General features: G+C 23.1%; 1 protein-coding gene across 1 annotated transcript in view; it reads left to right on the top strand.

The window, feature by feature from the left end:
- Nucleotides 1-16,748, top strand: part of LOC129610303 (EGFR adapter protein-like) — a 105,037-nt gene that overhangs the window by 21,988 nt on the left and 66,301 nt on the right. The gene's annotated exons all lie outside the window — the stretch shown is intronic.

The following is a 16,748-nucleotide window of genomic DNA, read 5'->3' as shown; positions in this document are numbered from 1 at the left end:
GAAAAATTTGATTACAAATGATATCACAGATGATCTCTCTCAAAATACATGTTACGGAATTATGTACATACATATATCAGTTTGGATGGAATTAAGAACGGAAAACATTAAAAAATTGGAAATATTGCTTTTTAGTTCTAAAAAATCGAATGTCACAAAAATATTACTTATATAATCGAAAAACTAAAATACACATTAGGTAAAATTCGACCTTACTGAAAATACCATGCAGACAAAAAATATTAATCTCAACCAACAGCAAAAAAAACGAAAACGCAGCAGTTATAACAAAAAATACGAGTACACAAACAAAATCTATTGAGACTTAATGAAATCTCTTGCTGTTGTACTCTATATGTACAAAAGACCTTTCACAATGCTTTTCATTATAATAAATATTTATAAAATGAAATTTTGTTTTTTTATTATTTTAATACAATATTATAATCCGGCATTCATTTACTTATTCTAAGGATATACATAACGAATATCATATAATAATTGTAATTTACATTTGTGGGTACACTTGTATATGTAGATACAACGAATTCTAGTTAGCTATATACGACAAAAATTTTCATATTGGGTTCAATTTTATGAATATGACAATAAACGAAATAAAGCGACCCGTCGCATCAAAATGAGAGGGAGAAAAAATAAAACGAAAAATATTAAAAATATAATATGAAAATATCAGAAGCCTATAAGGATTCAAAAATTTTTGGTAATTAAACTGATAACTTGTGTGAATTAATGAAACAAAGAGATTAATTAGGATTATAAGGACTCTGTGTGTATTTTTATTTGTCTTTAATTTTTTTTTGTATCCTCAATTTTGTTGGTTGTGCGTACATAAAATACATATCTAATATGTATATAGATGTTATTGTATTGTCATTACAATAACTTTGATTATTATTTTTAGTATAATTCCCAGTAAATATTATGTAGAATATTGGTTTGGTTAGAAGGAAATAGAATGGAATTATTATATTGTTATTTTGGTTTCAATACAATATATAGTAGTAGATAAAAGGAAAGGTTTTTAGAGATTATTATAATAGTCCTGAAATTGGATTTTATTTTTTTTTGTGGAATTTAATAGTATATTTATTATACATATATATATTAAAGGACTTAAATAATATTATATGATGTCTTTTCTATGCTGATATTTAAAAACAAACGTAAAAAGGATTGTATTTTTTGTTTTTATATATTTTCATGGTTGTGAATTAATTCATAAGTAATATTAATGTCATTTTAATTTAAATAAATATTATTTTAGGGTTTTTTTTTGTTTTTGCGGAGGAACATATTTGTGTATATATTTAAATATGTCTACTTTGCATTTATTAGATAATAATAAATATTTTATAATAAATAAAAGAGGATTTAATTAAGAAAATTTTTTGATTATTTTTATTATTGGCTAACAATTTAATTTATTTATTATTTAAATCACATAAGTTAAATCATTAATTTATTCATTAAATATATAGCAGGAAGAAAGAGAATTTTATTTAATTAGGAAATCCTTATATGACAAAATTTTTGGGCCATAATCTTCTATTTTAATTCATGTATAAAAAGAAAAGAAACTTTATTCTTAAATTAAATTGTTTGAGAAATTATGTAAGATGAAAAAATCTCATTATATAATAAAGTGGTGAGTTTTAGGATTTCAAAAGAAGAAAGAAATAAATCGTTCATATATTTTGCTCTTTAATGTTTTTTGGACTTTTTACTCACAATTTGAGATATTTGACTTACAAATTAAGATTTGGGATATAAATTTATTATTTAGTGCTAAAAAAATTTTCAATATAAATGCAAGTGTGTACATAATGTGTAGAATTTGATAAGCTTTATGCATGTAGATTACTTAACATAGTGTAAAGTACAATGAAGAACATCTGTATTATGTTCTCTATACAATAATTACAATTAATTATTATTAACATTATAAAAAAGGATACATAAATTTTGAGATATAAAAATTTTAAAGCATTTTTATGTTTAATGTTAACTTAAGTTTTTTTTTGTTTGTATAAAGCCATAATAATTTTAGTATGTGCACATTTAGGTTTTTTTAATATTTATCATTAAAATTAATTCAAATATGTTAGAGTGTTAAACATATTTCTATATTATATGAATAATTTATGTAAATGTTAAAGATTAACATAAAAATGTTAACGACGTGTTATTAAAAAAGAGATATAAGTACTTTGTGCTTCTTTCGATATTACTCTTATTATTTCACTTGAAAAACAAATTGTTATTTATTGATTAGATTTTTATATTTACTTACAATGTGTAGTAAAATAATTTCAGCGTATTTGCTATTAAAAACGTACGGTATTGAAAGGGAAAACGTCTTCCATAATTATTTTTGTACTTTTCGTATTTTTACGAAAATTTTATATAATCGTCATATATGTAGGCTGAAAATCAAAAATGTTGTTAATGACATGTTATCCACTAATTAAGGAGCGTTAAAGAATTTTCTCAGGAACGTTTTGTTGAGGTCAGAAATAATTCAAGTACCTTGTGGTGGTTGTCAAATAAATTTTTTGCCTTTACATAATTTTATATACAGATTGTGTGAAATTATGATTTCCCCCAAAAGTATGCAAACTTAAATATTTCTGCAATTTTCTTCTCATTTTATTAAGAGGGTTTAATTGTTTTACGTCAATTTACAAACATTTGTTTTTTAACTGAATAATGTGTCATTGATTTCTCTTTATATATTCTTCTTTCGTTTTATAGTTCTGCAGTAACTGGCTTTCATTATTTTTTAATAATTAATCATAAAAACTTGCGATAATAGTTATCTGTAAAAAACATACCTTCTATTATTATTCCTTGTTATATGCAATTTTTTTATTAATTGAACATATTTTTATATTCTTAAAATAACTATAGCTAGCGAGCTAGCAATATATTATTTTCTTTTAACTATCCAATATAAAAAATATTTGACTACACTTCGATTTTCATTTATATACAATCGATTAATCAACCTTTTACATTGCAATATAATACATATAATTTGTTTGTTCAATAAAAAAGAGACAAGCCATAATTCAAAGGTCATAAATTAATTTTAAACACAAAGTATATAGATTCAAATATATGTATAAATGTTCAACAAAAGTTCTAAATTAACGTACATATAAATAAATAAATATATACATTAATTTGATATAAATTTTTATTTCTCCATATACACGTACAAACTTACATATAGGAGCCATATATAAGAAAAATAATAAAATTTTATGAACAGTCTTAAAATATTTTTTTTTTCGATTTATTATTGCTTTACTTTGTACCAGTACGTATTATGTTATATTTTAATATATGTATTTGATTTTCCATTCATAACAAAGGTAATTGACTGATGTAAATTACATAGTTGTACACAATGTAATATAACTTTCTTTTAAAAGCCTGAAGTCTAAATCGGTATGGTGATGAGCTAAATGTAACATCTGTATATTTAGCCCATCACCATAATACATATAGATTTTTATATGTAGACAATGTTTTTTTAAAAAAATTTTCAAATTTGAAAGCGTCATTCTAAATTTTTCAAAATACTACTTAATAAAATATTAATTATTGCCAGATACATTAAATAATTCAACTATATCTCAAAGTTTTTTAGGATAATTCTAAATACCGTCTACAAATGAACAAATACTTACTAATATTATATGTACCTACAACACATTCAAATAATATTTTTGTTAAAAAATAGAAGAAAAGTGAAAATTTTTAATTCAACTTAAAAGGAAACTATTCCGTTTTTGATTTTCTTTACTTATATAATAATATTTTTGTTATACATATATTTATTTTGATTTAGTTTATTACATGTACACTTGCACGTACATATTTATTTATAAATTGGGAAAAAAATATTATTAAGTTCAGAATTTTAGTTAAAATTATAATAGTATGGTTATATTTAATATTTTAAGATAGTAAAGAGTAGGTAAATATAATAATATATCCCTTTGGGAGAAAATCAAACGACGGATGTTTTATGCATAATGATAGTAAAAAATCTATATACTTTTATACACGTTGTATAACAGTTGTTGTAATATATATATTACAAAAAAAAAATAATAGTTTAGGTTCATATTTTGCATGGTTGTTTATGAAAAACAAAAACAGAAAAATAAATTTAGACTATTGTTAATGTTTAGTTAAAATAAACTATTAAAATTTTATTTTATTTTTGCTTTTGTTTCATTAATTAAAAAAAAAGGAAGAATCATCAAAAATATGTATAAGAAGTGTTAAGGTATTACCATGCTTTATTATATTATATAATTTGCTTTTTATAGTCTGTATATAGTTTAAAGTTGAACTTTAGGGTGTAATAAAATTTATTATACTTCATACTGTATAAACATTCATTTCTAAACTTATATATCCTTATATATGCATACATATATATAAATAGAATTTTTATGACTAAAGTTAAAAAATTTTGCTTTAGATTTTATAGATGGCTTAGGGGATAGAAATTTTATAATATTATACTTATTTATAAAAGTCAAGAAAAAATCAGTAGTATAACAGTAATGTTAAGCTTATATAGCAATGTTATACATAGAAAAGAAAATTTAATTAAGAAAATTTTCCTTTTGTAAAAATTTAAAATTTAAGGAAGAATTTAGTTTTTATAAGAAGAAAAGAAATCAAATTAATTTTTAAAAGAATTTTCCAATGTGATTTTTAAAATAGTTAAAATTGAATTTGAAATTCTACTAAAGATTAAATATTAAATTGAATATGCAAAATGAAGATGGAAAGAATTTTGTATTGATTTTTTTTTCAAATTAAATTCAGGTGTAATTGAAGTGTTGGTGGTTTTTAATATAATTTTTAGCCTTTAGATTGGTAAAATAAAATATTTTCCTTTTGTTATATTAATTCTTATGATTAACCAATATATAAATATTTCATTAGTAAGAGTATAACAATTTAATTTCAATGTGAAAACGGTAAATTGTGGTTATCATATTTTGTGGGCATAATTCCTATCAATATATTTCTTTCATAGTGCCTTCTGTTCTTTTGTGATTAGAGTCTAGAGTTACTACTTTTCAGATTACTTAATAAAATTTCTTAAGATTTCTCTTTTCTCATAGCTCAATTCAATATATCAAATATTTTCATTTGGTTTTAGATTGTTATATTTGAAATTTTAAAATTATTTTATAGTATTTACAAAATTAAGGACAATTTGTTCTTTAATCATCTCTTATTTTGTTTTGTTATCGAATTAATCTTAAAATTATGCGGTTAGATATTTAATTCTTGATAAATTTTTAGTTTAATCCAGGGATGGGGAACCTTTTCTCTATATAAGGCCAAATTTTAGTCAATGCAAAGTCAATCAGGCCGCAAAGTTTAAAAAAAGTCCAAAGGTTATAAATTTTTGCTTTGTGTAGGTTGATGAAAAGAAAATTATGTCAGAATATAAAAAATAACATAAAACAGTTTATTTCATAAATAAAAATAGATAAGTAAGTATGTACATTATTAATAAAATAATATGGTTCATTATTTCAATGACTTTTCTGTGATTGTTTGTTGCTCGATAACAATTTTATATTTGGTTCCAGTCTCGTTTGGCAGCAAAATTTTAACTTTTAAGAAATATAAGAAATAAATTTTTTTAAGGACAAAGGCCACTAAAAAACAGTTAAAAGGCCGCATGCGGCCTTAAGGCCGCAGGTTCCCCATGCCTGGTTTAATCCATTTATGATAATTAGCATATGCATGAAATGAAAAATATTTGATCTACTTAAGATTTATTTTAATCTACTTAAGAAAAGTCTATACTTTATTTAAGAAAGGTAATTAGGCTAAAGAATGATAATTGTGTACGGATTATTCAATTTTCCTGTTACAAAGTATTTTTCTTAAATTTTTTTTTGTTTTCTTCCTAATGCTCTTATTGTATTTTTTTTTATGAGAATTGGTTTTTTACTAAATATATTTTTTATTTGCTCAAATATACATCTGCATAAGAAAATGCAATCATTCAATTAAGTCAATATATAAATGCTGTATGCGCTTTTATTGAGAAATAAATGGCACTTAAGAAAACTTTATTTGCGTGTGTAATATTCATACGATGCAAGGGTAAATGGGAACGGAAGCTATGTGTCAAATTTGTAATAATTATGAAAAAATTTTTATAATGCAAGGGTAAACCGATTCAGTAGTAAGCTTTAGTACTACTCGTATTATTGATGATCGAATGAAATTTAATTCAAACAAAAATTGCTATAATTTTAATTTTTTTATATGAGTGCATGTAACACAAATTTTGTAAAACTATTTTGTTAAATTCTCAAGGATTTATGAAAATAAATCAAAATTTCACTAAAATTTCAATGAAACTACAGAAGAGGATATGCTTAACTTTTTTCCTTGGGAAAATCTTTTGAAAGTATTTGTTTCTTTAAATTTCAACATCCAAAAATAAAGCACAATATACGTACTGTTTTTATATCTTATAAGCAATAAGTATAAAATAAATTCATTTAACAACCATGATGACATTGGTTTTTAAATACTATTAAGAAATAAAAATTACCAAAAACTACAACCATAAATTGGAATAATATTAAAAAATTTTGTAATTACCAACAATTTATTTAAGTCTTTAAGATTACGTAAAACTGTTGAAATCACCTATATTTATACTACATATATATACAAAATACGAATTATATAGGAATTAATTGGATGTATTGTACAAATTAGTACAATATTCATAATATTTTTGATTTCGATAAACTATTAATTATTTTCCAATCGAATAATAATTTATACACTTAAGTATAATAAATTCAATTTTCTTCTGACGTATTCATGTATGCACCCGTACCTATTCATTATCATAAATGAATTAGATTAATATTATTTGTGTATGTAAACTTAAGTAGAATAGTAATCAAATGGTATTATTGATTGATTTCTGCTCAATTTGACTAAAATAACTTCTATTAATATTAAATTTATATAATTGCCAGCTAGGCAATTTAATAATACACAACACCTATATAAGTAATTAAGTATATGAATTTATAGAATTCCGAAATGGTCAATTAATCAGTTGGTTATAAATATACCAATATAAAATTTGAATATGGTAATAATATAGTTTCATTTTAATTGAAAAATTAAATTATTTGGAATTCAAATAAGATGTGGATTTTAATTTTAAAAAGAAGTGAGTATAATTTAAATTTTTAAACAAATACCTTGCTTTTTAATTAATTACGCATATCTCATAAAAAATATCACTATTCCTGTAACTTAGAATGGATTTACTCATAAAGCATCATACTTTTTGTATATTAAAGTATAATTTATATGCTAAATATAACAGAATAATGCTCTTAATAGATTTTCTTTATCTTAAATAAAAAATAAAAAATTGATCATAGTTCATTGTTATATGCAAGTGATTTTTCACAATTTCTCCAACGTTTAAGGAAATAATTTAATTGACTATATTTCGATCACATAACTTCCTTTTATCATTGTAATATTGAATCTCTTCCGGCCATATACCAGAAAAGGGAGCATTTTTGTTATTTTTAGAAGTGAAAAATTAAATTGCATTTAGCTTATAAAAAGCTTTAGACTTAACGTTTTCTCAGACTAATTTCTTTATTTATTTAATTTTTCCTTTTAGATCACTGAAATATAGAAAAAAATTTTTAACGTAATGAAAAACAAAACAAATAAAAACGAAAAATCTATAAAATTCTTTAAGTTTTATTTTTCCACCTGCTTTAATATTTATTACGAATGGAATTCACAGACTAACCTGTTTAAACTTAATTAAAAGAACATGAAAGTCTTAAATAAAAAAACATAAAAAAAACCTGTTACTATATTGGCATGTAGTATTAAGTGTTCATTCTTCATTGCAAATTTACAGAGTATGTCATATGAGAACGCAATTATTAGAATTATGAGGCCTTTCATTTGTATTTATTTATTTGTATTACAATGGATAGTATTAAAACATCTGAAACGTCATTTACAAACTAAAGTACCAAAATTTGAAAAAAGGAAACAAGAACCATTCATTTTGTGCAACCGTTTCTTTATACATAACAAGGGCGCTAGGGTAGTTGAACAAAAAGTTGTTAAAGAAATTTTAATTTTCAAAGTAAGATTTTGTAATTTCGCAAAACATTTTACATGAAAAGTTAATTAAATTGTAAAAATTTAAAAAAAAATAAGATAAAAGAATCAACTATTGGGTTCACAATCGAGAAATTTCTTAAAAATTTGCTTTTTTCCTACACTTAAATTGCATATAGCGTGGTTTTTTTAAACATAATGTAGCCCATTTTAATTCAAAATATTGTCGTAGTAACATATAATATTCTGTGACTTCCAAAACGCAGTGATAACGTAAAATTTACTGTGTGTCATATTCCAAAATGTATATTAAAAGCTCTTGATATTGTACACTATTCTACAATGTATCGAATACGCTGTCGAAAAGTAAAACAAAAGCAGAGAATTTAGTAAAAAAATTAAGACTGTTTATTTTATGTAACGAAGCGATTTCAAAGGCTTTTCATTAATTTCAAACTTTGTTTAGATGGTATTTAAACTTTTTGTTTTTACATTAACTGTGTTTTGGAAGTCACGAACTACTATAACATTTTTTATATTACATAAGCCTTTTTTTCGATATACATAAAAATCTTGAATATACTACTTCTTATACACTCTGTACGCAATTAAATAGAATTTAAAATATTATAAATATTGTATAAGCATTAAAAAAATATACTGCATATGTATATATATATATAGATTTACAAATATTTATATATAATTACTAAAGGGGCTAGAATTCAATTGCAACTGACGTATATTTATTGCATGCTTAACCACATATACAGTTTTCTTTTTTATTTTATTCTTGGGTGCGCCCATCGGCCTAAATATCTTGTATTCAGGCAACTAGTATTTATTTATTTTTTTTTTTTAAGAAAATCTATGTTTTTCTTTTCTATTACGATAAGTAATTTATGTATAATACATTATTAGCTTTGTAAAGTGCAAAATTCGTTCTAAGTGTACGAGTACATATTCAGTGTTTTCAATAGTTCATAATGAATTTTACCTTACGGCTGCCGATTCTAGTTTAATATTCCGTTTACTTATCAGCTCTCTACTAGTCTTTATATGACAAAATTATATTGTTAATTTTAATTTTTTTAAATTATGAATTAAATTGGTGATAAAAGTGGATTTCAAACGCAAGGGGGAAAAAAATAAGTTTTGTTTTCTTAGATCTAAGTGTTTACTTACGAAAGGAAATGCTTTTTTTTTGTTTTTTAAAATAAATATTAATTGATTGTAATTTAACATTGTAAAAGGTGAAAATAATAATTAAGTAGGTATACACTTTGAATTTTCTCTAAAGATAATTAAAGTTAATTTATTATAAAGTAGGTATAATTTCTGGTTAGTTGCTGTTGTTATGTTTTAGTATAGCAATAATTATTAAGGGGATTTTAACTTTGAAATAAATGTGAAATCTTAAAATTATAGTTAAGGAAATTTATTTTAAAAAGGATATTGTAATTTTTTTTTTAATTTTTTGTTTAACGAGCAAGAAACCACAAATTGATTTTTCTATACTTAAAACATTAATTTTGTAAAACAAAATACCTTCATTAGCTGAAAAACTTGTTTTTATGGCGGGTAATGAAATTTAAGAAAATGAAAATTACACAAAAATAAAAATAATTGTGCGGTTTTTTACAAAACAAGGAAATTGGGAAAGTTTTAAACAAACAAGGTGGTATGTAATCATTGGATGAATAGATGAATGGATAAATTATTAAGAAATGTTCTCTTAATTCAAATATGAGATGGAAGAAATTCGTCCATTAATTTGCATCAATTGTAATTTCAATGACTTTAAAAGAAAATCAATTTTTTGGGTTTTCATTCCAATTCCAAAAGTTTTATGTAATTTTTAATTTTATCATATTTTACTCCCTCGTTTCCTCTATTGCGATCAATATAGCAAGAATTTCAAATCGTTCTTGTAAATGTCTCTGTGATCTATTAAAACGTGTTAAATTTTCAGTTTTAATAAAAAGCGCCATTCAAATAGATGTCAACTATAAAACTTGTTTCAGAGTTTTGAAAGATTATGAAAGCCAATCATTCCTTCATTAAATACCTTTTGCTATTTGCATTGTAGCTATCTTATAGAAAATATTAATATTTCTGTTAACGAAAAAAACCAAGTATTATTGCTCTTTATAATAGAGTAACCTTTTTTCTAGTAAATTAACTTGATGGAGAATCATAACATTGCTTGATTCATAGGGAAGAACAAGAGCCAATAATTATTTTTATATTTTTATATCCGTATTAATTTTATACAGAGTGTATTAAATACTCTGAAACATTTATCTGAAATATAGTCATTTGTGCAAATTCGTAGGTATAGTTATTGTTAGGCCGAGGCAATGGTTTGTGAAGCCATAACATTAACATTTAAAAATAATTTGGCCTCATATCTCGAAATACTAAATACGCTGCATTAAAACTTTGCATGTTCAAAAAATAAGTATGATACTGCAATTTTCGTTAGAGCTTAGTAGTTTGGCTTGTGTTGGTTCTTGTATTGGCAACACAACTCCGAAACTTAATTTTCAGAATCGTTTTTCAGAAACTTTTTGAAACATAAAATTGAAAATTTTTATTAACGTCATATAATCGTCATTTTTAGCGTCAATTGTTGGTCGAATTTTGTTATTTATTTTTACGGTATTTGCGATTTACAACGTAGAAGTTTAAGATGCACTATTTTAATAACAGGGGTATTTTTTTAGAATAAAAGAAAATTGGTGTGTGAATGAAATTTTTTATCCATAGATGTATGATAATTGTACGGGTTCTACAGAGTTGAGAAGTTCAACTTTACCTACCTTTGTTTTTTTATAAATTTCATTGACTTAAACCGTATTTGTAAAGAAAGAAGTCTATAAGTAGATTTCAAATTAATTTTAACAATGTATGTATACAAATAAGGTTTGCGTTCCTATTTTTGTATTCTAAAATTAAATTAACCCTAATAAACCGCATCGCACTACAATCTAGATTTTGTTTTTGCAAATTGTTTACCTTTTTTCGTTTTATTTCTCACATTTTATATATTGACCTATTTTTCTTTTCTTATTTTTTTGTTCTTTCGGTGTTATTTTTTCCTTTGAAATCCTTTACTTTGTAATTATCCAGCAAAAGTAAAAAACAGAAACAAAGAAAAACAAAAAGGATACTCTTATTCTAATATTCGTGTAGGTGAAAAAAGAATGTTGTTTTTTTTCTGTTCCCTTTTTTTTCTACTTTTATTCATTTAAATTTCAAATATCCTAGATTAAATTTCTCCGACCTTTTATTTTGTCGATTTTCTTTTATTTTTGTTGCTTTAACTATAGTTGTTTCAGGTTTTTTTTCGTATTTAATCCTGTACATAACAATGTAATTATTACTGATTTTACTTTTTTTTCTTCTTTAATTTAATCCTTTTTTTTACTTTTCCTTATACTATCATTTACCATTGCTGCACCGCACTGCGCCTTTTCTTAGTTCTTCTTCTATGTTATAAAAGATTCCAATATAATTTGTATATGAGTGTGTGTTTGTTTGTATAAATACGAAATTTAATTTTTATTTGCGTTCCCAAATTATGTCCTTGAGTAATACTCCATATTAAATAAAGAATTTTCATTTTTGGAGGAGAGCAGGTTAAAAGTTGTATTTTTTCTTTAAAAAAAAAATTCTTCTTCAAAATTTCTTTTCATTTTCACTGTTATTTTATACATTTTTAAAATTTTATCATCACCTTAGTAATAATGTATAATATGAAAGTATAAGTTTAAAAATGAAAATAACAAAAAACAAAAAAAAAACAAAAATGGTGAATGTAAAAATAGAAGCACAACAACAATTTAAGGATAAAGATATTCTTAAAGTTTAGTAGGAGTACAACTGAAGTAGCTATATGTAAATTAATATGTATGTAAATTTTAGGTGCATAGATCCAAAGTTGTTGTTGTTTTTTTTTAATCCTTTTTAAGTTCAAATATCATGGAAATATCAAGCGATGTATAACAGTTGTAATAAGAGTTAAATTGTGAGCTCTTTTAATTAATGTTTAAAGAATATATGTGCAGGTTTAAGTTTATATATAAATATATATATATTACATTTACAACATTTTAATTATTATCCTTTTTTTTTGTATACATATGTATAACTTGGAAAATTGTGACATGTTTTCATTAAGTGTTTCGGTTAATCTTTTTCTTACCAAAATAAACAGAGAAAAAAATTAAAGTAATTTGATATTATACACTAAGATCTATTACATACGTTCTTATTACATATTTGTCTTACCTACAATTTACTCTATCTATATATATGTATATGCATACTCTACTTCTATGTATAATAATATTTTTTAAGCACATCACATACATGTCATATAACATTTAATTTATACATAATACTACGTTTTGTGTAATTTAATCCTGTTTATTTTAATAAAAAAATATACTTAACATTTTTTGAAGATTTATTTTTTTTAGACATGGTTTCGTATATTTAAATATAAGTATGTATACATGTTAAAAATGTCAAAAAGATTTAAAAATTCTACATAAAAAACACAAACATTGAATTTTTAACTTAAATATTATTTCACGTATAAATATACATAAATATAATTATTAGTTTAATATAATTTAATACGTGTATATATATTGTGTATTTGGGATATGTAATTATATAAGATAAAGCATTTAAAATGGAAATATATTAAGTATAGTGTGGTAACAACGTTATTAAGATTATGTAGTAGTTAAACAAAAATTAATAATGGTTAAATTATGAATAATAAAATAAGATTGAGTAATTTTATCATAATATGAATGTGAGTAATTACTCGCAGATGTTAAATCAATAATTGAAGACTTTAATCAAACCCAAAACGTATATGGGTGATTGTAACTTTCTAAAACTGATCAAATTTAATTATCATTAATTTTGCTTTAGTGTCCTTTTTAGTCTATATTTTGTGAAGAAGGTGCTGTCTCAGCACTTTAGATTAAACCGAGTTTTGTCTTTCGTTTCTGTTTTTCTATCCTAACCCTCAACTCTATAAATAGCGTAGAAATTTAATAATTAGTTAATTTATTTGTTTTAGTAGGTACAATCAAACAATTGAAATAATATGTAGTTTACGAAATAAAATTTTTTAAGTATAATTATTATTTAATAGCTATTAAAATTACAGAAAATAGATTTTAAATAATTTTCTTGCATTACATGGACTCGGACAGACATGAAATTTTTAGTTTTACAATTTCTGGTTGATTGTAGAGTCGTTGCGCGCACATCTAACCAACAAAACTATTGTGCGAATTTAAATCGAATGCGTTAGATAAAAAATGCAAACAGTTTGTAAAACATTACAAATTGTTTGATTGCTTGCCAGTTATATGTGTGCCTAAAACACCTTATAATAAGTATTTTAACTTTCGAAATGGTAAATTTAGTAATTTAATTTTAAAGAGTTAGATTATGGTCCAGAAGTTGTTTATAATACCATGTTATCCCAAATATAATGTTCAATTTTTATTATAAATAATTCTGAATACAATAACAATTCTGTAGAATAACATTGTCATGTTTCAAGAATCGGAATATTTACCAGAACGATAGTCGAATAATGCAGTGTCATTTCAAAATAAGGTGCTTTTTATTAATTAAATTCCATTTTTACCCTTAAACATAACAAAATTTAAACGTAATTAAGTCAACAGTTTAGGGGGTTATCATTAAAATTTAAATTTAAAAAAAAATCATTAATTTATTAATGCTATCATCATTAATTCTTCAAAATATTATCTTTAACCGAATTTTTCCATTTGAATATAACAAAAATGTTTAATAATTAAATTAAATTGTTATACTTTTAATATTCATTTGTAAAGGCTGGAATTGCAATTTTTACTACTCGTATTCTTTATTGCAGCACAAGAAGCAACTTTTATTAATATGTAATTAAATTTTAACTTAATTTTGTTATAAAATTCCATTTTATTCTCTTAATAAAAACTAGTTACCTCAATTTCATTTGCTTACATAATTGGTTTTAAAATTATAATGCAATATAACTACCATAAAAAATTTTTAACAACCATTTTCGATTCTTATGATTATTATGTTAAAAATAAAAAAATGTTTCATAAAAAAAAAATTATTTTTTAATTAAATTGGCCTATTTCATATATCAAGTCTACACAGCACTCAACTACTTTATCATCGTACTTTTTAACTTTATTTCACTTGAAATAAGCATTTTGTGTATAAAAAATTTAACTGACATTTAATTTTAGATTTCTCATATTAAAATAATTTTAATTTGGAAAATTTTTTAATTCTTATATTTTAAAAAACTCTCTAGTTTTCTCTCTTTATTACAAGTGTTGCGAAAATTTATATCATTATAACAGCTTAATGGTGTTATTGTGTTCCCGTCGTTGCTTATGAACAAAAAATTTTTTTTTAAAGAAAAATGTAATGATTTTGTTTTTGCTTTTTTTTTTATAAAAACACTTGAACAAATTTTTCTAAATGCGGTCTTTTAAAAATACCAGATCCAATTTTATCCTTTGGGATATTATTTTTGGCAATGATGATTAGACCCTTTTTTTTAGAAAATAATTTGCAAAGTATGTATTTGTTTTTGTTTTGAAAATGTGGTAGAGTAGAGAACTTAAAAATTAGTTTTTATAACTAATTTATTATGAAAATTTAATTAAATAAATTTTTCGGCCTGTTTCTCTAATACTTATGTATAGATTTAAATTTTAGTAATTACGAAGAGAGAGTATTTCGGGTATATAGGCTATGACCTAAAATATTATTTATTTAAATTCCACAATAAAATTATAGTTTTGAATATTTTACAGTTACTGTTACTCAAAATAAAATTATTCATTGTAATACATCTAAGTCTCTTGCAACTGAGTTCTTACATTTTACTCAGAATTACATGCGGTAGATGTTGCATACTTAAATTAGCTTTAAATTGCTTACTTTCAAAAGTAAAATAATTATTTATTAATTTCAATTCGAATACTCGTAGATACCTACAAGCCTACCTGAATAAAACCAAATAATTTAAGTATAATTTTATGTGTTTGTTGGTTGCTTAATTTCAATAATAAATATAAATGAAACTTGCCTAAAATCTCTTTAAATTACGATAACATCACTCGGAACTGCCGAAATTTTTTCGTATCATTACAAAAAATTTAATATAAAGTGTTAAACAACTCATATATGAACATACATAATATGTATGTATATATACGTATAAGTATTTCCATATATTGAGTTTATTTGTTCGCATAAATACTCCCAGGATAACTTATATCCCACCATTTCTAAATTAATTAAATCTGCAAAAAAAAATTTTTTTTTCTCCTTCGTTTTATTGTATACTTTTTTTTCGCTTTAAACTTTGGTAAAATAAAAAAAATGCTTTTGTGTATTTTTTTTTTTGTTTTCTTTTTTTTTAGAAATTCTTTGTTTCGCAAAATTCTTTTATTAACTCTTAACATGTTTTTGTATCCATTTTATCATAAAATTTAAATAGTATTATAAAAATCATATTGCGTTTGGACAATGTCGAAAAATAAGAGCTATTTTCTAATATTATTGTAATTCTAAATTATTGTATTATTTTTCCTTAGCCAATTGTGTTTACTGAGGATTGCGTTCAAAGACACAAATGCGTTGAAACGTCTCGTGAGATTTTCATATATATTATGTGCCTGATTTTTGTAGCCAAGTTTTCGTACGTAATTTAATATTACAGCTGGTAATTTAAAATGCTCTGGTGTGATGTTAGAAAATTTTACCAAACGTCTTGATTTTCTTGGTCGTTCACTTACGAAAATGTGTGATAACTAAAAAATGTATGGTAAAAAATTTTTGAAATCTTTCTTAACATATAAAATCTTCCACAAGAGAATGACAAAAGAGACGGATATAGCAATTTTTGTCACTTCTTGTGATTGTGGTGCTCAATCTAATGATAAAATAATTAAAAATTATTATTACATTAGTAGAAGTTTGAAATTACTATTGTGATAAAGAGCAACTCTAGATTAACCGTTATGCTATATTGTAAAAGTATCATCTCGGGAAAATGTCATTAGTCAAGATTGTGCCTAAACGCAGTATAAAGATGAAATACGACCCTAGAATAACGTTAATTCGGACTCAAAATACAGTTCTGTTGTTCACAAGGATTTTTCAGATGGCGATCCCAAAAGTTGAAGAAATCAACTTTTTCAATTTTCGTTATTATAATATGAAATTTAATTTTATTTTTTTTTTGTAATTTTTTTTATGAATTTCTGTTTTTTTACTGTTTCACTTTTTATGTTTCTTTATGATGATTCATTTTTTTGACATTCATATTGTCAACATAGAATTTTATTAAATTTTTCGTAATTGTTTCTGCCTGTTGTCATCATACTATATAGAATCTTTGTGTTTAAAAAATTTTTCATTTAAAAAATTTTTTTTTCATTTGATTTTTATGTTTTTTTTTGCTATTTTATGTATTCTAGTTCACATGT

This window comes from Condylostylus longicornis, unplaced genomic scaffold, assembly GCF_029603195.1.
Source record: "Condylostylus longicornis isolate FDR11 unplaced genomic scaffold, ASM2960319v2 ptg000044l, whole genome shotgun sequence".
NCBI classification, from domain to species: Eukaryota; Metazoa; Arthropoda; class Insecta; order Diptera; family Dolichopodidae; genus Condylostylus; species Condylostylus longicornis.
Note: the sequence above shows the minus strand (reverse complement) of the source record. Positions and strands in the feature narration are given on the sequence as shown.